The sequence below is a fragment of the Rhinolophus sinicus genome, linkage group LG03 (genome assembly GCF_036562045.2).
Source record: "Rhinolophus sinicus isolate RSC01 linkage group LG03, ASM3656204v1, whole genome shotgun sequence".
Taxonomy (NCBI): domain Eukaryota; kingdom Metazoa; phylum Chordata; class Mammalia; order Chiroptera; family Rhinolophidae; genus Rhinolophus; species Rhinolophus sinicus.
In genome coordinates this window covers 131,361,920-131,385,886 of record NC_133753.1, presented here as the reverse complement: position 1 = coordinate 131,385,886, position 23,967 = coordinate 131,361,920, and the positions used below count along the sequence as shown (strand labels likewise).

The 23,967-nt window shown below is 39.1% G+C and overlaps 1 protein-coding gene across 37 annotated transcripts in view; it reads left to right on the top strand.

Annotated features, from left to right (window-relative positions):
* Positions 1-2,812: 2,812 nt before the first annotated feature.
* Positions 2,813-23,967, top strand: part of PAM (peptidylglycine alpha-amidating monooxygenase) — a 260,955-nt gene continuing 239,800 nt past the window's right edge. For 18 of the 37 annotated variants that reach the window (XM_074328678.1, XM_074328676.1, XM_074328674.1 and 15 more), the window contains exon 1: positions 3,308-3,421. The gene's annotated coding sequence lies outside the window, so the exon portion shown is untranslated. Of the gene's footprint in view, positions 3,422-23,967 lie in introns of all 37 variants that reach the window. The other 19 variants (XM_074328672.1, XM_074328669.1, XM_074328654.1 and 16 more) reach the window with 10 other exon arrangements.

Genomic DNA, 23,967 nt, shown 5'->3' with positions numbered 1-23,967 from the left:
TGCTTTTATAGCACATGCTGTGCAAGATAATTGACTCCATGACAGATGTCTATATTTCAGAGAAAAATTTATTTATGAAAGAACGAACATATATTGGAACAAACATATATGGGGCTATTCTTGTAAATTGAAATTAATTATTTTCTCTGGTTGTTCTGAATATACATAAGCAAACTAGACTGTTTGATATAACCAATTCGAAACTTATTCTACTATTTGAGTGTAACCTTCTGTTCTCAATCAAGGTTGGGTGCTCTTAGATCTTATTTGAAATGCTAGAGCATGAGGAAGGATGCACTTTTCTTTCTTTTCAGGGAAGCTTGTAGGCCTGCACATTCTGCAAGTTGAACAGGATAAGTTAATGTCCATCGGACCCATCTTTACAATAAAATGACTACCAAAAAGTCTAAAAATAAGTATAAAAATGATTCTCCATGGAGCTTCCTTTACTCTGTCACTTCGCTCAAAAGGTCACTCTTTTCCAAGACACACAGTAGACGCATCTGAAGTCCTTCACACTTTTGTGTGAGGTGGGTTGACTTGGAGAACTGTTAATATTAGGTGGACAAGTCTGCTGCAAAGGCAAATTGCAAAAAGTGAAGGATTTGGATGGACATCCATCTCCGTCTACTTTGTAACACTGCCTGAGGCCAATTATGCTGTTTGTAAATTCCCTCCCATTCTTTTTGTCTACAGTAATTTTTCCCAGAAGAAAAAAAAAACACCCTGGACTTTTTATCCCTGTCAGTTGACTGGACACTCTTTGCAACAAGATTGTACCATTAACATAAAAGTAAAATAATTAATAGATACAGAGGGATTGCCATATTCAGAAAGAGTGTAAGTTTAATAAGGTTCCGTTTCAGAGATGATTTTTCTTTTAATGAGAAGTAAAGGAGACACTTTTTATTCAAGCCAGTCTCTTCTAGTCCCTTGAACTCGCAATAGCTTAGCCTTTTGTGCACTAGAGGAAATAAGGGACTAAAAGGAGATTTTTATCATTGAATTGGAGGCAGCCTTTATAAAAGTAAAACTGGGACACTAAGGACTGGTTTTGTAATGACACTTCTAGAATGCAGAGCCAATCTCAGGGGAGGTGGAACCCTGAGGCCAGGAGAAAGGAGTCTTCTCACCCTCGAAGTGGAGGTGGTTGGTTCCACTCCATAAGTACCTATTAAGCTTGTGTGCTCAGTGGCTGGACTGCTCTGAAGCTGTAAAATACGAACTCCGGGCTTGGCAGTGGCTTCTTCAAACATACTTGCTCTCTGTCAACACAGATGAAGCTGTGGCTGTGCCCATCAGGACTTTGAAGGTATGAGAGAAGGTTGCCATCAGGTAACATTAGAAGTGTTGTCTCAGCCATTTTTCCACATTTTAAAGTAAAAATATGCTCACCCATTGAACAGGAAAATGATCTTGACATAAAAATGCAATGAATTGAGCTTTAAAATAACAACCTCCACAGACTAATACTTCTGTCCCTCCCCATTTTTTTTCTCCTCTCACCAAAAGTGACTTCTTATTTAAGGTAAGGTCCCAACTGCTAGCTTCAGTCAATAATCCAGGTCAGGAGGGAGGGATGGACAAATGACTTAAGGGATGCCTAAAGCAGAACAGACCAGCAAGCTGCAAACTGACCCAACAATGTTTTCTTGTATCTTATCAGAGATGATCACGTTCCAGGATGAATTTCTCATCTCTGGCCAAGAGCTCGGGATCATCAGCCTTCACCGGAATTTAGGGCGGGTAAAGGCATGCTCTAGGTCCTGAAGTTTATCCTTGACTCTCCACTGCTCACTGGGAATTCTGTTGGAAGGCGGTCCAGATCTTCCAACCTATCCACTTCTAGCACCGGTGATTTCCTTACAGAGAAATTTTTTTCTGCGAGTTTCCCTATAGCTAGAGGGGTTTGCCTCCTTCATTATAGCCTCTCTCCCGCATACTCATTTCGTTCGCACTGGCTTAGTCCACTGGCTTCTCCTTTCTCGCCTTCACTGTCCCTCCTCCCAGCCTGCTCCCCGCTCCCATCCCCCAACACGAAGACCCCAGAAAGAGGAGGTGCCTGGAAAGACCCGAGCACTTCTCTGGGGTCCGTTCCAGGTTCTGGGATGGAAGGTTGGGAGAAGGGAGGATGGGATTTCGGGAGATGAAAAGCTGCTGGCTTTGGAGACGTTGGAGCGGGAAAAGGCACGGTGAACCCACTCAGGTGGTTATTTGCAGAAGGGTAAAAGCAGAGGCAAACAGCTGCATTGAATTAAACGCGTATCAATTTGTGTGTGTGTGTGGGGGGGGGAGGTTCCGTAACACACAGCATCTAGCCACTTGGGTATAAAACCTTCCGTTTGGATCTTCCCAGATCCCAAGCTCCCTGTTTTCTCCTGCTTTAGGGTGAAGCGGGGAGAGGGTTAGCTCCTGGATTCCTTTCTTGCAGTTTAGGGACGAAATGGTCAGAATGGGCGCGCTGGGTGCACTGCGCGCTTTTAAAAGGTTTCGAAGAAAAGGGATGTGATGATAGAGGTGGGAATCCAAGCTAGGATAGGGGGTTCCCTCAGGTCAGGGGTGTTGACTGAGAAGCCCTGAGAAGATCTGAGCCAAGTGGTCTGAATCCACGGACTGGGAGGGGGTGTGTATGTGAGTGGAAATTGCATCTTTTTCACAGATTCAACCCCGGTGCCCCGTCTGCCAGTTCTGCACACTCTCTTTGCAGGAGTCCCCAACCCCGGGCGCGAGGAGGGGCGAGAGGTCCTTGGTTCTCTAGGTGAATGTCCTCCCAAGCCCGCGCTGGGCAGAGGGAGTGTCGGACATTTTTCTCGGCCTCTTTCCCGGCAGCCGGCGTGGCCACCTCGCAGGACTGCTTTTCGGGACGCGGGACTGGGGCGGAGCAAAGACAGACTTTCAGGCCGGGCCTTCACCCCCTTCCCGGTGGCTCACAGGCGAGAGTTCCAGCTCTTGGCCACCTCCTGCCCGCGCGTGAGTCCAAACACCCAGGACAAGCGATCCCCTCTGGGAAACCCGGAGAAACTGCACGCGACCAGGAGGTAACTGCGTGGACCTCTTTCCCAACCTCCCCGGCCCCCACGCCCGAGGGGGCAGGGGTGGAGGCTGAGAGCGCCGGCCGGGCTCGAGGGCGGTTGGGCGCCGCAGAGCCTCCCCGGGGGAGGGACTGAGAGCTGTCCCGGGAAGTCGAGCGCGAGCCTCGGACGAGTCTGGGCCCCACGCGCGCCAGGAAGAGGGAGCCCCGCCGCAGCCGCGCCTGCCGCGTGCTCTGCCTGTCTCCGCCCAGGGAGCCGGAGCCTCCCAACTAACTCCGCCCGCCCCGCCCGCCGCCCCGCCGCCCCGCCGCAGGCAGGCTCCCGCTTCCGTCCCGGACTGTGCCCGCGGCAGCGCAGGTTGGTGCCGCCGCCCTGCGGGTAGGGTAAAGGTAAGGGTGGGAGCGCGGAAGGGGGCTCGGGAAGTTGGGCAGATGCTGGACCGGGACGGGGATCCTGCTGCCCCAGCTCCCGCGGCTTCCCCGAGCCGGCGGCGGTTGTTGATTTCCTCCGGAGCTGCTCGGGTCTCGGAGAATCCCGCGCCGAGGCCGGGGAGGGTCGCGGGGACTGAGCCTTCCTCGCACTCTCCAAACCTCTCTCTGATCCCCCTCACCACCACCCACCACGACCTTGGCCAGTTGGTGCGGGGTCACTCCCCTCCTGTCCTTTTCACCTTCGCACTTCGTGAGCCCTCACCCCGTGGGCGCATTTGTCCATTCGCCCTTTCTGCCCCCAACTTGGAGAACTCTCCCTACGGGTGAGAAAGACTTCCCTGTGCCCTGGCCCGCCCCTGAGACTAGTTTTGGGGAGAAGTGGGGGCCGCCACGCGGGTAAAGAGGGGCTGGAGCCGAGATGCGACCTGGGGGTGCCAGAGTACCGGCGAGTGCCGGGAAGCGGTGGAAATTCCCTCTTCTCTTCGATCCTTGCCAGCTCTGTTCTTCCTGCTGTTTTGCCAGCCATAGAATGCAATACTCCAACGAAGGGTGATCGCAAAAGCGGGATGTAATGTATCCACCACTTAGAGTTCAATCGGGATTTTTGTCTGGTTTCAGTTCCATTCCCATCAGTATGGCCTTTTGGCCCCTCTGTTCTCGGCTGCAAAATGTTTGTCTGCTCTGGCCACCAATGAGGGTCTTTGTGACTGTCTAGTGGGATGGCTTAAATGTATTACTTGATTTTGAGCCATGGTCTCTGGTCTCATGCAGCGGCCTCATGACAGGTCCTGCGTTCTAATCGTCTGAGTTCAGGTCTTCCGGCATAGAGGAGATTGCATCTTTCTAGCTGATTTGGCCAGTAGCTTTGTTGAGATAAAAGACTCATGTTTCAGGATCTGGTCGTTAGTATTGAAATCATCTCCTTCCCACCGACCCCTATGTACAAAGCTGGACCTTACATCTTTTTATCGTCCTGGGAATTCAAATAGATCGTTATTGGCTCCAGTCTTTGGAAATAAGAACTATATTTGCTTCAGATGTTTGCCATTCTTTACGACCTCTTTTCCATCTTCAGTGCAAATTTAAACTCGTTTCTAATTTTAACAACTCAGGAAACCGACCTTCATTTTAGTAAAGTAAGTTCAGACATTTAGCTCAAACAAACAACACATGCCCTATCGTTTGTAAATTTTTCAGAATAAAATCAAAGGACAAGAAACATTGTTAGCATTATTCTATTTACTTTATGAAGAAAGCAAGTAAATGGCCTAAGAAAGTTAGCTTTGGATTTAAATAGCTAAGTCCTGTCATTCATGAATTTCTAATTTTAACGACCTTTCATGAGTTTCTGTATTGTGCTATGTGCTTTTAAAAATAGATATAAAATGTGTTCCTTGCCTTCAAGGGGCTGCCAATCTAACTTAGAGACTAATATTTTTATATGAACTTCAAATATACTCTAATGACTACATAGGACAAGTAGAAAGATATCAAGAGTCCATTACCAAAGGCCCTTTCAGATCATTATTTGGTGAATCCACTTAATAGATTGGAACAAATAACAAGTTTAGCTAAGCTAATGTTTTCTGAAATAAAATTTCAAATGCTTCTACTTCACCAAATGGGAGGAGGCATACTTGGAAATATATACTTGTATTTTTTAGAGTGAAAGCTCAGGAAAACATTTATACGTGTATGATGTGGTAAATACTAACGTTGTAGAAATTTCAGTTTTAACTTCAATCAGTAAGTCAATTCATGGTGCCCACATGCAATTTTTTCTCCACTCCTTGAGAAATGATATTATGTTATAGTGCGTAGAAAAAAATACAGAGATTGAATGTAATATTTTTAATAAGTTGAAACTTGAACACTTAATGGTCTGTCTGATTGACCCTAGATTGACTGGAAATTTGACTTAAAAAGTTACAAGATTGTTAGTGAGAGTTGTTTTGTTTTGTTATGTTTTGTTTTTAACCATTAAAAAAAAAATCTGGCTTGCCACAAAGAAGGGGAAGAATTCCACCTGGGAAAGATTGACAAGACTAGGTGGAATTTGGTGTGACTCAATGACATCTGTGATTCTTTCCTGCTCCTAGGAAGAATTAATCAATCTACTAGATAAGTATAGAATTTCTTTGGCTTCACATACCAGTAGTGGGCTTTGAGAACTTTGGTTCAACTCACACTAGGAGACCCACACGTTGAGGGGCCCCGCCTGAGGGATATGAAGTTCAATTTACACTAGGCCTTATTACTTAGTACTTTTGGTTTCCTATTTGTGAAATGAAATTAAAGATCCTGTCACTGCCCTGGAAACCATGTGGTTTGGGATAATAGTCATGAATATGGAGCCAGGAAGTGTCTTGTGGGCACAAGAACTTTCTTTACCCCTTTCACTCCTTTAGCTAGTAGAAGGTAATTGTTACAACCACACACAAATAGCTTTAAGAAAGGCTTTGAATAAAGTTGGTGGTGGTGTCATGTGCCCTGAAGTCTTCTGAGAGAAGTTTTGGTCATCTTTTTCTCCTGCAATTTAGCTCCTGTAAACAGAAAATTAGTCTCCTGTGATCTGTGCCCTGATGTGGTAACGCAGAGAACCACAGAAGACCGATGGGATGGGATGGTAGGGGTGTGGGTGGGTAGGTGCCATACAGTACATCACTTCATCCTAACTGGGCTGGTAGTGGTCAGGGAAAACTTCCCATGAATACACTAAGACCTGAAGAATAAGTGATAGCATGTGAAGATGTTGGAGGATTAAAGAGTGTTTCAGAGCAAGGGGAGCAGAGCATGAAGCATTAGCATGGAAATCCAGTAGATAACATACAAGAATAAATAAATGAGAGCAGGAGGGAGAGGTGTGGCAACCAGAGAACTCAGGTTTTGTCTAAGGGGAACAGTAGGTACTCAGCTCCAGCCAAGTGTTGTCAGGTTGGGATGCAGGCCAAGTGTTGCCAGATGCCCTGGTTTTTAAAGAGGAACTTAAAACTCATATTTTATAAATGTGAAATGGCCCAAATGCTTTTGAAACTATTGCGTGATCCAAACCAGACACATTTGTACTTGGAATTCAACCCAGGGCCACCACTTTATGACCTCTGCATTTAAGGAAATGAAAGAAGTTTGGTGTGGCTGAAGGAATGTATCTTAGGGGAAGCAAGGGGAATGCCCACATGTATGGCCAGAGGCACATCATTCAGGGCCTGTGGACTTTGCTAAGGAGAGTTGGGTTGATCCTAAGGGTAGTGGGTGACATCAAATACTGAAACAGTGACATGATTAGATTTGTGTTTACAAGGTACATTCTGACCACTGTTTGGTGAATGCCTGGGAACAGACTGTAGTGATAACCACTTAGGAAGCTATTGAAGTGGTCTGAGCAAGAAATAAATACGGTTAGAAGCGGAGTATTGGGGCAGGATAGGGGGAGATGGGTGGATTTTAGAGATGGATGATACCTCCACTGTTGGGAGATAACTCTCCATTAGTCACTCAGGTTTCTGTGAGCAGAGGCACTGAGTACTTTTATTTCAGACTGTTTTTTCAAGGACATTTGTATAGCAGATAGACTTGAAATATAGTAGTAGTTTTTCCTTCTGGAGCAAAGGACAGGTAGGCTTACTGCCCAGTGGAAAAGATTTGGGTACTCTAAGCTCAGGGTTGCCCTTCTGTAATGCAAATCATTTGTTGTGTAGGTATCACCTGCCCTCTTCACATCATACTGTGGTAATTGGCTTCGGAGAATTGGCACAGCTATGCTAATACTCCTGCTAGAATGTCTGTGAGTAATGTAGTCCTTTGTCTCTAAACTAGGAATCTCATGTCTTCTCCCAGCATCCATGAAACTGTGGCATGTTTCTTTGTTAGCTTGCAAGTAGTGCAAACTCTAAGATCCTTTACAATTCTTTAGAGCCACTAGCCACATTGTCTAAGTTTAAATTAATTAAAATTAAAGCTGTTAATTCCTCAGTCACATTAGTAGCCACATTTCATGTACTTAATAGCCACATGTGGTTAGTGGCTATTATAGTGGGCAGAGCAGCTATAGAACATTTCTATCATTGCAGAAAGTTCTATCAGACGTTGCTGGTTTAAAACTTTAGATTTTTCTGTGTGTGTGTTCTGGGTGAGTAGAGCTGGTGGAAATTGTTCATTTTGACAGCATAAAAGTGATGCTTGTTTTTGTGTTAGCTTCATAGGCATTCCTTTATACAAAGAAAATATTCCTGTTTGGATAATCAATACAGTATTTAGTTCAGACCTGTTGGGGAAAAAAAGTAGAAAATTTTCTGCAATGCCAATTTGGAGACTAAGCAGACTGGAGCCACGTGGCAACAGAAGTTTTTCATATATATGGCATTCCTCAAAATCATGTGTGACTATGAGACTAGGATCTGTGCCCAAAGGAGTTTGAACTTCTGAACACTGTCTTCAGCTCATCTACTAGCCATGCTTAACATAAAAGGACAAGAGCGACACATTGGCAGCGAGATTTGGGAACACAACCAATCTGGCAGCATCCCCACAATGCCTGCTGCAGCCCAGCTGAGCTGCCTGAACTCACGTAAAGCAGGGAGGACGTGAACAAGATTTCCAAATGGCTCTTGTTCAGTCAGAGAGTTTAAGAGGACAGCATTGAGAAAGGAGGGAACTGTATTCAAACACACACTCACACACAAAGGTAGTATTTAAAGCACAATTTTAAATGACACAGCAGAAACAGTAAAGGCAGCAGATCAGCTTCCCTGTTACATGGGGAAACTCTTTTTGAGGGCATGGACCACAAGTACCGGGAAGTGAAAGCACAACATTCTTTCTACCATTATTTCTGTCATTCTGTAGGCCAAGCCACCAGCAGCTGCAGTCACAAAGGACAGTTTTGTTACCTGCATTGAATGTGCAATTGACTGCTTAGTCACATAGAAATAACATAAGCAAAACAAAGGACAGTGGTAGAAATTTTTAAAAGTGAAGGCGGAGGCCATTATGGAAGAATAATACTGCCACCTGCTATTTCCATGGCTAAAAAAATGCCTTATCAAAAATTTCAGATATTAAGATTTCATTTAACTATGCCAGGAGAAATTGCTTTAAAATAGTACTAATTTGTAGTGCAGTAAAATTGTATTGATGTGAATACTAATTAAGGTGTTTTTAAAAAAATTTTTGCATTTTAGAGTATTTTTAAAGTTGAACGTATTATTTTTAAGTGCTAGCATACATAACTCAGAACCTGCTAAAGATGTTACCTTTTAGAACAAATTTGAGGAAAACTTGTATACAAAGATGTGTTAATTTTGAAGTAGCATGATAATTGTTTGCATATAACTAGAGGTTTCTATAGTGTTTAAAAGAAACTTCTTTAGGTTAAACATATACCTCTTCTTTACACTACTAAATGCATCAACAAACCATTATTTTCACACATATTTCTCAAATATCAGTACATTGTGGGAGGGCCAAAGTTATGTGCTATTAGGGTTTGGACCAACATAGGGTCCCTTGCATAAATTTTTCAATTAGTGAGATTTTACTCCACTTAGTGTTTCAATGCTACTTTGCTAGATGTCTTTTTTTCTTAAATTGTGAATTTAAAAATCTTTTTACTGTACAGGTAGAAAAGGTTGGTTATCTCCCTACATTCTCCCCTCCCCTGCCCCCCTAAATCTGGTAGTGTCAGTTGTTCAGCATGCTTTCATTTTTCACTTTCTATTTTGTTTGGCACAGTTCTTGTGCCTCCATTCTCTTCACACAAACAGCATGACATTGGAAATAATCATTGTCTGTTGTATTTCTGAAGATCAGAATTTTCACCAGTTTTCTGCTGTCCTTTCTCGGCAGGTAGTAGTAAATCATCTTTGGAAAACTGGTTCCAGTAAAACTGGAGTATGCAGTTGAAATTGTTGGTGTGATCTCTTCAGAAACAAACCCAGGAGACTTGCTGTTTATTGCATGAGTCACTGATGGGTTCAAATGAAAGGAAAAGATAACTAGATTGCCTTTCAGGCACGTCAATATTACCTCTTATTTTAAAACAAGCTCAAGATGAGGAAAAAATACCCTAATAAGCTCTTTCCCACCAGAGAATTTAAAATTATGTGGATTCTAGTGTTAGGAGATTAAAACAGTAACAGTGAGGGTTACAAATTAGGCCTTGTCCTTTAACCTGTGATTTCCTGTGGTGTTCTGAACTTTTTAGAGTGCAGATTTCCTGAAGTCGCACATGAGTGACTTTAATGAGGGGCAAAGTGGGTTCTTTCTATTACATGCCATTTCCTCGTGGCCTTGCCTCACCTAGCTAGTACTGTATGCCTAATTGACCACAGTGAAATGTCTTTAAAACATTTTCCAGGGAACTAAGAATTTTTTTTGGAGAATTTTTGTAAAGGAAAATGCCAAGTCGGAAAGTTTTAATGGTTTCCTTGCATAGCTAAAAGTTTCCAGAGAGGCTGATGAATCAAGGAGCTGTTAATAGGATATGTAAATGTAACCTTTCACCTAGCTGCTGTCATTACCTAACTTGTAATTATATAGTTTTAGCAAATTGTTTGAACTGGTTCTTTTCTGGTTCTTTAAGGAAGCAGACTCTCTTGGTCCCAGTCTTCTCCAGTCTGTTGTCAGTGCTGTTTCAGTTTGTGTTGCCCTTAATGTTTTGATAGCAGGTCATCATCATAGCATAGATTTTTTTCACTAATGTCTTTGTCTTCAGCTTTACTTCAGAATTGGTAGAAAGTTTTTACATTTGTGTATTTGGTATTGACTTCTAGCTCGTTGGTTCCTCATAGGGTGCCTTTCACGTATTCAACAAAAATTTATTCAGAGCCAACCATGTACCAAGCACTCTTCTTGACTCTAGAGATTCAACAGTGAGCAAAAAATTCATGGTCTGTTCTCTTGTAGAGCAGAGTCCAAGATGAAGCCAATTATTCATTAAAAATAACAAAACAAAAACAAAATAAAAACAAAAAACCCTCAGACATTAATAATAACATGATGACAAACAGAAGTAATTGTTCTGAATAGAACCATATGGTTTTGTGGGTTACATAACAGGAACTCTAGGAAGTGACACTTGATTGATATCTGAAGCATGAGTAGGATAATTTGAGAGAAGGTGGGAAGAAGACTGTTCCAGACGGCAGAGGAAGGTTTGTGCGGAGGCCCTGCAACAGAAGGGAACAGAGTGACATCAAGTAGCAGGAGAATGAAGGGGAGAGTGGAATGAGATGAGGCTGGACACCTAGGCTGGGGCCAGTCCATATAGAGTCTTACTGGCCACATCAAGAATTCAGTCTTTATCCTAAGGACCATGGAGAGTGTTCCAAGTAGGAGCTGGTGACTCCATGAGATTTGTGTTTTGATGAGATGATCTGTGGAGGAATGAATTGGAAGGGGGCCCAGGGTGGCAGTGGGGAGATGTTGAGTGACTGCTGCATTAATCCAAGTAGAAGTGACTGGATGTACTAGGCCTGTTGTACATAGGGGGAAGTGCCAGGGAAGATGGATTAAAAAGTGTTTTAGGGGATGACATCAATTGTATTTGGGATGGTATTTTCTTTAATCCATTCAACAAACAGTTAGTGAGTTGTTACTCTAGGCCAAACTCTGGGCCAGGCTATGGGAATACAACTGTGAACAAGACGTACAAGATCCCTGTACTCTTCAGGCTTGCATATTAAAGGGAGTGACAACTAATCAATAAGTTAAAAAATAAATATAGTTTCAGACAAAAATAAGTCCTATAAAGAAAAATGGAGCCATATAAGGGAATGGAGACTGACAGAGGAGGGTTCCCTTATATAGGATAGTCAAGAAAGCCCTTTCTGAAGAGGTGGCATTTGAGCCAAGACCCAAATGAAGTGGGGGAGGGAAGAACAAGCACAAGATCTTGAGGCTGGACCTAGGACTTCCCACCCTCAAAGAATACCAGGAAGGTCAGTATGTCTAGAAATATGGAAGGGAGGGAAGAAAGACAGGTGTCAAAGCTAGGGTTTCCAAATTCCCAACATTTTGGAACCTTCAGGAATTGAGAACAGGAAATCATATTTCCCTAGAATTCTCAAGAATTCCCGAAATACTTTTTATTTAATTTTCATTGATCCTCTGTAATAATGGCTATAACAGTAAATGTTAATAAATAGAGAAGGTGGGGCAACTGGGGTTCATGGCCCTGGCGCAGTCTTTCCGAGGTTTCGAGAGACTCCTCTATGTAAAAGGTTGATGTAAAACTTGAGTAAATAAAATTTCCTAAATGGAGTTTGACCAGAATTTCATGACTAGTGTATCTCTTGCCCTGAGTGCTAAACAGGTGTCGCTATGGTATCATTTTGTCTAGGTTTCTGTTAGATTTCAGGTTTTCTCAAAATATAAACAATGTAATTAATACAAACTTTATTTAACCAAACCTTACAATATACAGTGTGTTTTTACATATATCACACAATGTATTAACATTCCCAATCTCATTTAAATATTTTATTTATTAAATTAAACATTAATGGAAAACAAAAGCAAGTATCATTTGTTTGAAAATTTAAAAAATACTTCAAATAGTTTTTATTTGTCATTTTTAAAATGAAACTTTAAGAAACATAGAGCATTAATTGCCTGATCAGATAATTGTTATCTTCGCTTTGTAACGAATAAAGTTGATGTGGAAAAATTTCTTTCATCTTCCGTAGACGTTGGTCGAATTGTTATGAGTGCGTCTAAAAGCATCTTCAAGTTGGGAGTGAGAGAATGCATTGCTTCATCTCCTTAGAGCTTCCTTAGAAACTCCTTAGAGTTTCCTTCCTTAGAGAAGCAAATATTTTGTCTACAGGCATAGGGCTAGGCTTTGATGTCAAAATTGATACTGCTTTTGTCAATTCACACTTCAGATCAGATTCTGGTTTTACTGTCAGAACTCTCTGTAAGGACATCCTTTATTTCTTCTCTTGGAACTTCTTCTGCTAAATGTTCCTTTAGAAAGTCTTTCCATTAATGACACCTCCAATCGTGCAATTTCATTATTACTTGACAAGGCAAAACATTCATTTTCTTCCATCTCACATAGAAAACTAATGTTGCTCAAGTACTTTGTGAGAGACACAAGATCTCTATTTCTACATTTAACCAATTCAAATTTTATTTCCTTTAAAAGCATTAAGAAAAAAATTAAGAAAGACCTATATTGTGCAGCGAATATTTATAGCTAAAAAGTGCCACAAAACATTATGATATAAGATTGGAAATTATTGTAATACTGGAATAAAATATTAGCAGTGCACTTTGTTTTTTAAATAGCCTGAGTTACCCACAGTAGCTGAGAGAGCCAAGAACATGCACATACATCAGAATCGTCAGCTGAAAACAATCTGATCGAATGTGGTTGGTAGTATCAGCCGTCACTTTGTGGAAACGATTCATCGTGGAGAACAGAAAACAGTTTGTATTTACACAGAGAAATATTTATTTTCACAGCCCAGGATTTGACTACAATGTCATATTAAGGTAAACTACCTTAGATTTCCTTAGTTAGTTCACCTGAAGATGACTTTGTAGTCAAATCCTGGATTGTGAAAATAAATATTTCTTTGTGTAAATACACACTGTTTTCTGTTCTCCACAATCAAATGTGCTCGATTTACAAGAGCTAGAATTAGCTGGTCATGTGATATCTGATTCTGGTGTTCCACGTGCTTGTCTGGAGGGGTGTAACATTGTAACACAGTGTAACTTTAGATAAATAGGAAAAATGTCTAAGAGACACATTGTGAGTAGTACGTTTATTTCCCGTTGTGGGTATTCCTGAGTTCTAGGAGCCGATTTTCCCAATTTCCCGACCAACTTTTCTCAGGATTCCAGAACAGGAAAGTGAAAAGAATTCCCGAGAACGGGCGGGAAAGAATTCCCACCCAGAAACCCTAGTCCAAGCTACCTTGCAGTAGCTGAAGCTTAAAGCATCTAAATAGATTAATTATATTTTCTTTAGTCCTAACATGTTTTCAAAACCACACACTGCATCAACCACAATCCCAGGTTGCTCTACCACTGAATTGTTTTTAACTTTGCTACTTTAACAGAGTCAAAAACACCTTCTTTTTGAAACTATGAAAGAGTGAAAGATTTGTATAAAATGGATAAAATAATGGACAGGAGATTATATGTATTGCTACCTTACTCATCATTATCGTAAATTTTAATTCCTCCATGTTCTTATGTAAAGTTTTGACACATATTTCCCCTCCTAAAATAAATACCAGAAGGTTAAAACAATACTGAAGTGTTAGCATCAACCAAAAAATGTGTTGGGTAGAAAATGTCTTGTGGTACGGAATGGGGTTGTGGGGAGGTCGGGAAGAAAGGTGGTGGTTAGGGCAGTACATTTTAAAGAAGTATATTTGTTCCTGGAGTCAGTAAAGACCTTCTTTCTGGTCATTTTAAATGTTCTTTTTACTTTTACACTCTTTCATTGTTGTTCCAAGTAAAATATTTTTATGTATTTCTCCCTAAAACATGAGTTTCAGGCCACACCTGAGACCATCTGGTGTTTTGTGTATTCTCAGCATCCAGTAGCGGGTTTTGACCCAGGAGGTACTTAGCCACTAGGTTCCAGGGCAGTCATAAGCCCACTGACACCAGCTGTCTTATTTGATGAATCCCCTACATTTTTCCTGAGACAGAAATATAGATATACTTGACAACTATAGGAATTTTTTTGAGTTGGTTAAGGGTTTGGACTTTAGAGTCAGCCAGCCCTGGGTCAGACCCCTGGTTTGACATTTGCCAACTATATTTATTGCTACGTTAGTCATCATTACCATAAATTTTAATTCATCTATGTTCTTAAGTAAACTTTACTTTAGAGAAGTGACTGACCCTCTTTATACCTCTGTTTCCTCATCTCTGAAATCAAATAATAATAATAATAATAATAATAATAAATAACAACTGGCCCGATGGTATTTATTATGCATCAGACACTTATCTAAGCATGTCACATATTTTTTAACACATTTAATCCACACAAAAACCCTGTGAGGTAGCTACTGTTATCTTCATTTGCAAATAAGGAAAATTAAGCACACAGAGGTTGAAGTAATTTGTCCAAGGTTACATAGGTATAAAGCGACAGGGCCAGGATTTGAATCCACAGATTCTGGCTTGGGGACCTGTATCACACTGGGAATAAATGAGCTGATCATGTAATGTCCTTAGAATGGACTCTGGCACATAGCAAGCCCAAGGTCTACTGCTTCTCCTCACCATGTCACCATGGCTGCTGTTACAACTATATGATGGTGACAACTACTGTTAGTAATATTGTTCACTCTGATTCATAACTAACCATATTTTAATAATAATTAATCATTTTCCTAAATATTCTCCAAAGATTCTGAAAAATGGCTCTAATAGTGTCTCTCGTTTCTTTTTCCCAAGGCAGTAACACTTGCATTGGTTCTCAGTGGGGTTTATATTTGTTTTTATACCTAATATTTTAGCATGTCCATATAGTAAAGTATTTTGTACAGTGGAACCATTTGAAGTTTACAGTTGTGCCGGAAAAAAAAAAAGCTACAGGTTTTCAATTAAGCTTTTGGGGAGTTATAAACTCTTGGTGGCCACTTTAGATTCTCTGCAAAGAAGTTAGGTCCCGTAGCAATTTGAAACCTTTATATTTCAGTACAATATATACAGAAGTTCCCTCCCTGCCCCCATTCATGGTTTTGCTTTCTGCAAGTTCCGTTACCTGTAGTCAACTGCAGTCTAAAATATTAAGTGGAAAATTCCCGAAATAAACAGTTCATAAGTTGTAAATTGCCTGCCTTTCTGAGTAGTGTGATGAAATCTTGTGTTGTCCTAGACTGGATGGCAATCATCCTTGTTGTCCAGTGTCTCCACACTGTAAAAGCTCCCCACCATTAGTCACTTAGTAGCCACCTCGGTTATCAGATCAGCTGTCCAGGTATCGTAGTGCTAGTGTTCAAGTCACCCTTATAGGAGCCTAACGCTAGGTCACAATGCCTGTGTCGTTCACCTCCCTTCATCTTATCACCTAGGCATTGTATCATCGCACATCCTCACAAGAAGAAGGGTGAGTATAGCACAGTAAGATATTTTGAGATAGACCACTGTCAGATAACTTTTATTACAGTACATTGTTATAATTGTTCGATTTTATTATTGTTGTTAAGCTCTTATTGTGCCTACTTGATAAATAAAACTTTATCATAGGTATGTACGAGTAGTATATATATATAGGAAAAATCATACTATATAGAGAGTTATTATCCTCAGTCTTAGGCATCTACTGGGGGTCTTGGAATGTATCCCCCAAGAATAAAGGGGAACTACTGGTACTTAATTCCAGAGGGGCAAGTTTTGAGGGTGGTTGGGAACTATATCACCTAATAACCTTCCCCCTCATTTCTAAATATTAGAGTTGTTATAATGATCATTTAGGGTGGCTTTTAAAAATGAAAATAAACCGATTTGCCAGGTGGGAATGAAATGGAAAATCTTTGTCATTAGTGCTGCATTCTAAATAGGGGAAATATAGAAGATAGGAAGAAAATAGTTTTATTATTAAAGCTTAACCCTTCTGGAGTTTAAGCTCACCACTTTGTAATTTTAACAAAGCAGTTTTTCATCAGTACAACAAACCTGGTAGTGACAATATATCTGGCTCCAATCCCATAAACACTGTGTACTCATTCCTAGCAGCTTAGTCGAGAGATTTCAAATACAGAAACACAAAGGGAGGAAAGACTGGGGCAGGGACCCGTTAGCCTTTAGCATCCTGAGAAGAAGAGGAAATTGATGTTTACACTGCTGTCAGCTAGAATTTTGAGCCCTTTCAAAAATGAAGTTACACAGTATGCCCCAGATTGTATAGAAGGAAGCCTAATGCCAATTGAAAAATAGAATCCTGGTAAGGTTTATGACCCGAGTGGCTTGGAGACCCCCTCGGAAGCTATGCTGCACTACAAGGTCTGTGGTTGGGTCTAAAAGAAGAAATGTTTATGTGTTCTCATTCTGGCAAAATGTGGACAGTGGTATCATAATAATTGCTCTTGTTTATTGAGGTAGTTTTGTATAGAGGAGAAGAAAACCAGCTTCTTGGCATTAGGCATTGGGTCAAATCTTGGCTCTGCCTCTTACAAGCTGCGTAACCTTGGGCAAGTTACTGAACCTATCAGTGCCTCAGCTTTGTCATCTTTAAAACAGGGATGTGCTGGTTCCTATTTTGTATAGTGCAGTGGTTGTAATTATTCTTTAATGTGATGCATATAAAACGTGTATGCATATAAAATGAGTACAAAATGCCTGGCACACGGTTAATAGCTTAGTGTACATTATGTGTCATCACATGTTGTGTACCTCACCTAGAGTACCTCTAGCCCTGCAATGTAAACCCTTAACCCTCTTTTACAGAAGATTGAGGCCCACAAAGGTGAAATACTGTATTTTGAATGAGAAGGCCATGTGAAAATGGCCTTTCCTTTGCTACCCTCTGCATCTAATGGTTATACTCGGCTGTTAACCCTTTAATACCAAGCTCCTGAGATAGAGCAGAAGGGGATTGCGATTTGTTTCTGCTCAAAATTATGTGCTTCAATGCTTATACAGTACATGAGGTACATACAGCATTCTCAAACTTGTGAAATGTATAGGCCCCTTTCAAAGAAAAACATCCTCACTCCCACTGTGACTTAATTATGTTTGTCCTAGTGTTACATAAACATATTCTAATGTGGAGTAAATGTCTTAGTGTATAGCACTTGTCCAGTTATAAAATAATACAAATTTGCAAATTATGTGCCAACAAAACTTCAAACCAGTAAAACTCAAGTAATTACATTAACTTATGTGACAGATGTATTATTTTGCTGAAAGTAAACTTTCACTTTTGGGTTTATCCATACTCAAAATGGATTTTGTGTAATCTGTGTCTACCTTTTGATTTCATGATATTAATGTATTATAAACTTTTGAATATCTGTAGTTTTGTATGGTTCAACCTGAAGAAAAAGAGTCTTCTTAAATGTGTTGCATAACTTGGAAGTAATAATTTCAAACTGTCATTTGATAGTTCAGAGTAATAGGACTCTAGGAATATCAGTTTTAGTGGGTGTTACTTGATAACTTGAAAAGTTGTTTCAGTCCCTATGGAGTAAATATTTAAGTGTAGACCTCACCATAGTCCTGGCCCCGTTTTGTGCCTAGAGTCAGACTTCTTCGGTTCACAATGATGCAACAATATGTTTTACATAAAAATTTTTATGAATGTTACATTTCTTTGTGATAAACTAAAATTACTTCTTAGTCAACAAGTATGAAAATACAAGTTCTTGCTCTTTATTATATTGGCCATTTATAGTGACAGTGTAGAAGAGAGTCCAGCTTACTATGTCCCCTATCAGGAATCAGCAAACATTTTCTGTGAAGGGCTGAATGGGGTAAATATTTTAGGCTTTACAGGGCACATACAGTCTCTGTTGCAACTGCTCCACTCTGCTGTTACGGCGTGAAAGCAACCATAGACAATCCATAAAACATTATTAATTTAAACTTCCTATAGTTTTCACATGACACAAAATAGTATTATTTTTCTCAACAATTTAAAAATGTAAAAGCCATTTCCTCTTAGCTTACAGGCTATGCAAAAGCAGGAGTTGGGGCATTTGGGTTGAGGTCCTAGGTTGTAGAGGGCTGCCGGAGATGACATTTGATGAAGGAAAAAGGTATCCCTGTTTTGCTTTTATTCATGGAGGCAGTACAGTGTGGTGATTAAGAGAGTGACTTTGAAGTGACACTGCCTGCCTTTGGAATATGATGCATTTGTGACTAAATTTTCTCATCTGGAAAATAGGGGAAATTTTTTCTTTGTAACATTTGCAGGATACTGGACATATAAAACACAGAGATGTAGTCTGTAGCTTTAGCTCTTGTTATTTCTTTAATTATTATTGAAGTCTATCACATGCTGATTGGCCATTTAAAATGTTTTGTTTGTCCTTTTGTGACTTCTACATTTTTATCTATTATTTGTTCTTTATATATTGACACAATACCTATGTCTATAGAAAGGTTATCAACTCATTGTCAGATATTTCGCAAATCACTTTTTACTGTTTGTTTGCCTTCTGTTTTTGTATGTGGCTTTTTTTTTTTTTTTTTTTGCGTGTGTGTGTTTTTAACAGATGTGACCTTTTCCTATGTTTGTATTTCAATTATTGAAGATAGAGTCAGTACATTTATTTTCTCCACCTTTCTGTTTTTATAAAAATATTCTCAATCTAATGGCAGATAATATTTACCCATATTTTTATTCTAATTGTTTTATAATCTCACATTTTATACTAAACTAACTCTGGAATTTAATTTTATGTATAATTATCTAAATATATATTTTTAATATAGATTTTACAAATTAGTTCAGTATCATTAATTGAACAATTATTTCTTCCTCACTGATTTAAAATGCCACTTTATCAGATTCTACAAAATGTGGTTGAATGGAATTTGCACCCTCTCCCAAATTTTAAAACAAGGCTGTCAATATAACACTATTTTCTGGTCTTCAGTATAAGGTAATTTGGTATCATATGAAGCATTTTGTGTTACTTTAAGAATTTTTATCTTTCAATTATGGTAAAAAAAAAAAAAACATTATAATTTATCCTCTTAACTCTTTTCAAGTGTACAGTTCAGTAATGTTAAGTATATTCACATTGTTGTATAGCAGGTCCCCCAAACTTTTTCATTTTGCAAAATTGAAACTCTATATCCATTAGATAACAACTTCCCACTTCCTCCTCCCCCTAGCCATGGTAACCATCATGCAACTTTCTATATATTTAATGACTTTAGATACCTCATATAATTAGAATCATACAGTATTTGTCTTTTTTGTGAATGGTTTATTTCACTTAGCATAATGTCCTCCTATCCTTAGAACTTTGTAAAAACCCTTTTTCTTTTTTTTATATCTTGCTAATTCTGGGTTTGTAATAAAAATGTTTTTAAATTTAGTGTTGATCAGATGGGATTATGGCTTTCTTTTACATCTTGCAGCTTTCATATTTATCTTAAAGAGTATGCATATATTTTATGGGGAAAAATGCTTCAAAAATTTTGTTTTGGACATTCAGATTGCATCTGCTAATTTTTTATGGTAGGACGCTTAGCTGGCCAACAACCCAATTCTGGCTCATTTATTGAACAGTTGCTCTGTCTGTGTACCAGGCAGAGTGCCAAATATGATCATCCCCCATTGGCAAATTTAGTTTTGCTATAATATATCCCTTTTATTGAATACTTAAGTGTCACAATTTGTCGCTATGATTGTCCATTTATCACTGTACATGGTTATTCCAGCTCTTAAAAATAATTAGGATTTACCAGAGCAGGAGTTTTCAGCAGGTTGGAAATTAATATGAAACGCCAAAGTAGTAATTAGAGGAAAACATTTTTTAAGATGAACAAAACACTTAAAAACAACAAAGAGTTTTAAACCTACCCCTGTATGTGCCCAAATTGCCATCATATGAAAGAAAATTAGTGAACATATGAACTAAATAGCTTTGAAAAAATAGATACTATTTAAAAAAATTAAAATGTGATACAAATTCATTACATAACATCAAGAAACTAACCACAAACTAAAAGGAAAAAAAATCAGCCATAGTCAATTACTGTTAACATTTGACTATATATCTTTACAAATATGTGTGTTAATAAATATAGAATAGAAGCATACTGTTCTTACCATATTGTAACCTCTCATCTGTTTACCTGCTGTTTGTATTCTAATCTAATTTGTGGGTCTGTGTCTGTTGCCCCTTTTTCTTCCTTTCAAGTGATCTGGTAAAAATGACTTAAATTTCTTCTCCTTTTTCTTTTTCAATAATTTTTTTAAACTGTCTGTCTCTGTGTACTTCCCTCCTTCCCTCTTTAGTTTTTCAATGTATCTGGTTGTGTGTGTGTGTTTGTGTGTGTGTGTGTGTGTGTGCGTAGTGTGAGGTATAATTGGAATTTAATCCCCTCCTCACTTTTCTTTAAACAATTTAGAGAATAGACTATTTCTTCACCATTGGTTTGTGAGTTTTCTTTTATCAAATATGAACACAGGTCGTCAGTTCCTGGGAAGTTTATTTTTCTCCATCGAGGTATCTATTTGTTCTTCCAGTACCACATTGATTTCATTTTTGTACCTTGAAAATAGGTTGTAATGACTGTTGAGTTGTGCATTCTAATCATTCTTTTTCTCTCAATTAGCTTTTCTCTCATTTATTATTCCCAATCATTGATTTTTAACTAGTGTTGTATATCAGTGTTGTGCATCTGGGAAGCTTTGTGTGTGTGTGTGTGTGTGTGTGTGCGTGCGTACACATATATATGAATATGATCATTGCAAATTATAATTTAGTAAGTCTAAGGTGGGACACAGCCATATGTATTCTGAGAAAGCTGATGGGTTCTGGTTTGCGTCCATGTTTAAGAACCACTGTTCAATAATGTTAGCATAGTTCTACACAGTTCTACTCTACCTTGAGACTTTTAATGGAATTTCATTAAATTTATCAATAAATTTTGGGAGAAGTAACATCTTTGCACCATTTAGCCTTTTCATACTGGGCAGTAATATGTATTTCCCATTGTTGCCTAACTGCATTTATAGTCCTCAGCAAAATTATGTTGTTTTTCTTTGTTTGTATCCCACACATTTCTCATTAGGGATATTCCTACATATCTTAGATTTTTAAAATAATGTTGTGAATGGGCACTTCTTTCCTCTTGCTCCCTCATATTTTCTAATTTGGTTTTGTGGGGATGCAGACAAGTTTTGGTAGAGAGAGGGGCAGGACGTTTATATTACTGGGCAATTTTCTTTACATGGAACTTTATCTTAGCTGAAATGGATCTTTTTCAGATCACCATGTAGCAATTAAAATAATAATATGCAAATGGAAAAAGTGAAGCAACTTACGAATTGACATAATCTAGAGAGCAAAGGAGATTTTCTATGAACTAAAGACTGTTCAAGCCACTGTCTCATTGACCTACTGTGACTTCTCTAAAATTTGCAAACCTTCACCTCTAATTCTTGATCATTTTGTCTTACTCTCTATCACCCCATCACTTGCTATTATCTAACATATTGTATAATTTACTTTATTTTTCCCTCTTATTGTCTCCCCATTAGAATTGAAGCTTCATTGGGCTAGGATTTTTAGAAATAAACATAGACATGAAACATAGCAAGTGTTCTATACATTTTAGTGGACTGAATAGATGGAGAAAAATCAGATGGTTTCTGAAAATAGTGACCTAATTGTCTGAGTTAGGTGCGAAATCTGATTCTACTAGAAAATTTAAAAACTACATCAAATGAGGCTTTTTCTTCCCAGAAGGAATTGGTGTGTAAAATGCACATTATGAAAATCTCCTTTTAGCTAAGAGTTAAATGATATATATTTGAATATGCAAGGAACAGAGAATGTCGCTGTCAGTTCCTGAGCTCACTTTACTGTGTAGCAGTCTTTTATTTTCCCTCAGAAATAGAGTGTATTGGTTTAAACTCCTTTTTAGTGTCCCTGACAAAACAGAGGTCATTGAAGTTATCTTTCTCCATTTTTATAGATAGAAATTAAAAAGACAGAGAAAAGCTGTTTTGCTAGATTAGAGATTAATGCGGGACAGTTCTGTTCATTTCTTCTGTGGTGCTGAAAATGAAAGGGCATTTGCCAAATTTCTGTCTGCCCTTGAGAGGCCTGTAGTCATTTCTTCTGCAGGCAGAACTGTGTTAATTGTGACTTAAGACTTGAATGGTATTGTGCCAATTTGGGGTAAGCAGACTGGATATCCAGTAAGACCTCTTGGACCCTGTCCCCCCAACCCCCACTAGATACAAAGAGTTCAAAGGAGAAAGAAAGCCTGCAACACAAAAAATTAAAAAGGAGACTTGGGAGGATTGCCTTCCGGCTTCTCAGCTCCCCATATGTTTTCATTTGTTAAGATTTGCTATGTCTTCCCTTTTAATACTTGCATAAATTCTCTTTTGCAGTCTCCTTGATTTTGCCCTGCGCTTGTGTTCATATGTTTATAGTCTGTCTCCTCTTTTAGGGGTTAACATTGTCAAAGGCAGACAGTTTGCCTTCCACTTTGTAATTCCCCAGAGCATTGTGTACAGTGTTTTAAACAAGAAGCACTCAATTAATGTTTGCCTTACAGGTAAACAAGAGGGAAAATTAAGGTTTCAGGAAGGAGATTGTAATATTACCCAAAATCATATTAAAGAGTCAGAGTAATCAAAACAGGCATTTGGTCTCCCTGGCATTTAGAGTGAAATGAAAACTGGACCCCATATGATGAATAAAATGAGTTGTGGGACTGCTCAAGTAGATTATTGTTATTGTTTCCTTCCAACGTCTGGCCTGTGGCATTTTGTTCTAGAGGAAATTCTAGACCTGTGGTGATTTAATCTGGCCAAATTAGAAACCTCTGAAATGAGTCATTCCCATTTCATTCGCTTTATGTGGAAGATTGCATAGACAACCAAATGCATGAAGCTTAGTTTTCCGATGGGTTGGCAATGACAATTTTTTCCAGTTTGTCCTTGTCATGGTTCCCATGGTAATATTTTATATGTTGATGCTGTAAGGTCAGTCTTACAGTATGTGTTTGGAGGGAATACTTTGTGTGAATTTGAATCAGGCAGTCCCTCATACTCAGAGATCTATTGACAGCATGGGTCTAAGATCAGACTAGAAGAGCATGACCTGTTATGGAAACCTCCTGAACTTGCCATCCAGGATGCTGGGCTCCTCCCTGGGCCTCCAACCTGACTTCAATAAAATGAAGGAATTGAATGAAGTAATCTACAGCAAAGATTCTCAACCCTGTTGTACCCAATGCCTCTTTTTGTTTTTGTTTTGTTTTTAGAACATATGCTTTGTAGTGCCCTCTTTCTAGCCATGAAATGAAATTCATATACTCGTATGCTCTATAAACTGACTACATGCATGATTAAAAAATGTAATCCTTAACTGTAACCTCAAAGCCATACAAATCAAGTAGTTTACAATACAATCTTATCTCTTTTAATATGTAAATGCTGAGCGATACTTTGCAGGAAGATGTAATGAAGTATATTCAGAAGCTTGTGCCTATGTGTCGAATAACAGTGTATGTGATGGCTGCAAATGCAGATCTACGTCTGTTGTATCGACCACTCAGATACTATGAATGGCATTGTTGCTGATGATGGTATCTTTCCAGAATCATAAGCAACTTTTGGCACAGTTCCAAATGAAACAAAATACTGTCTTTTCTTGATTTACAGTTTCATTTTCTAAACATAGAAGTTTTGAAACCATGCAAAAAGTTTTTTGTGTTTGTATGTAAAATGGAATTAGATTCTAGGCTTAGATAACCAGAAACAGGTTTATCACCTATTTGGTTCATGGAACATTTGAAAGTTAAATAGGATGTGGCATAGTACTTCAGTAAGAAGG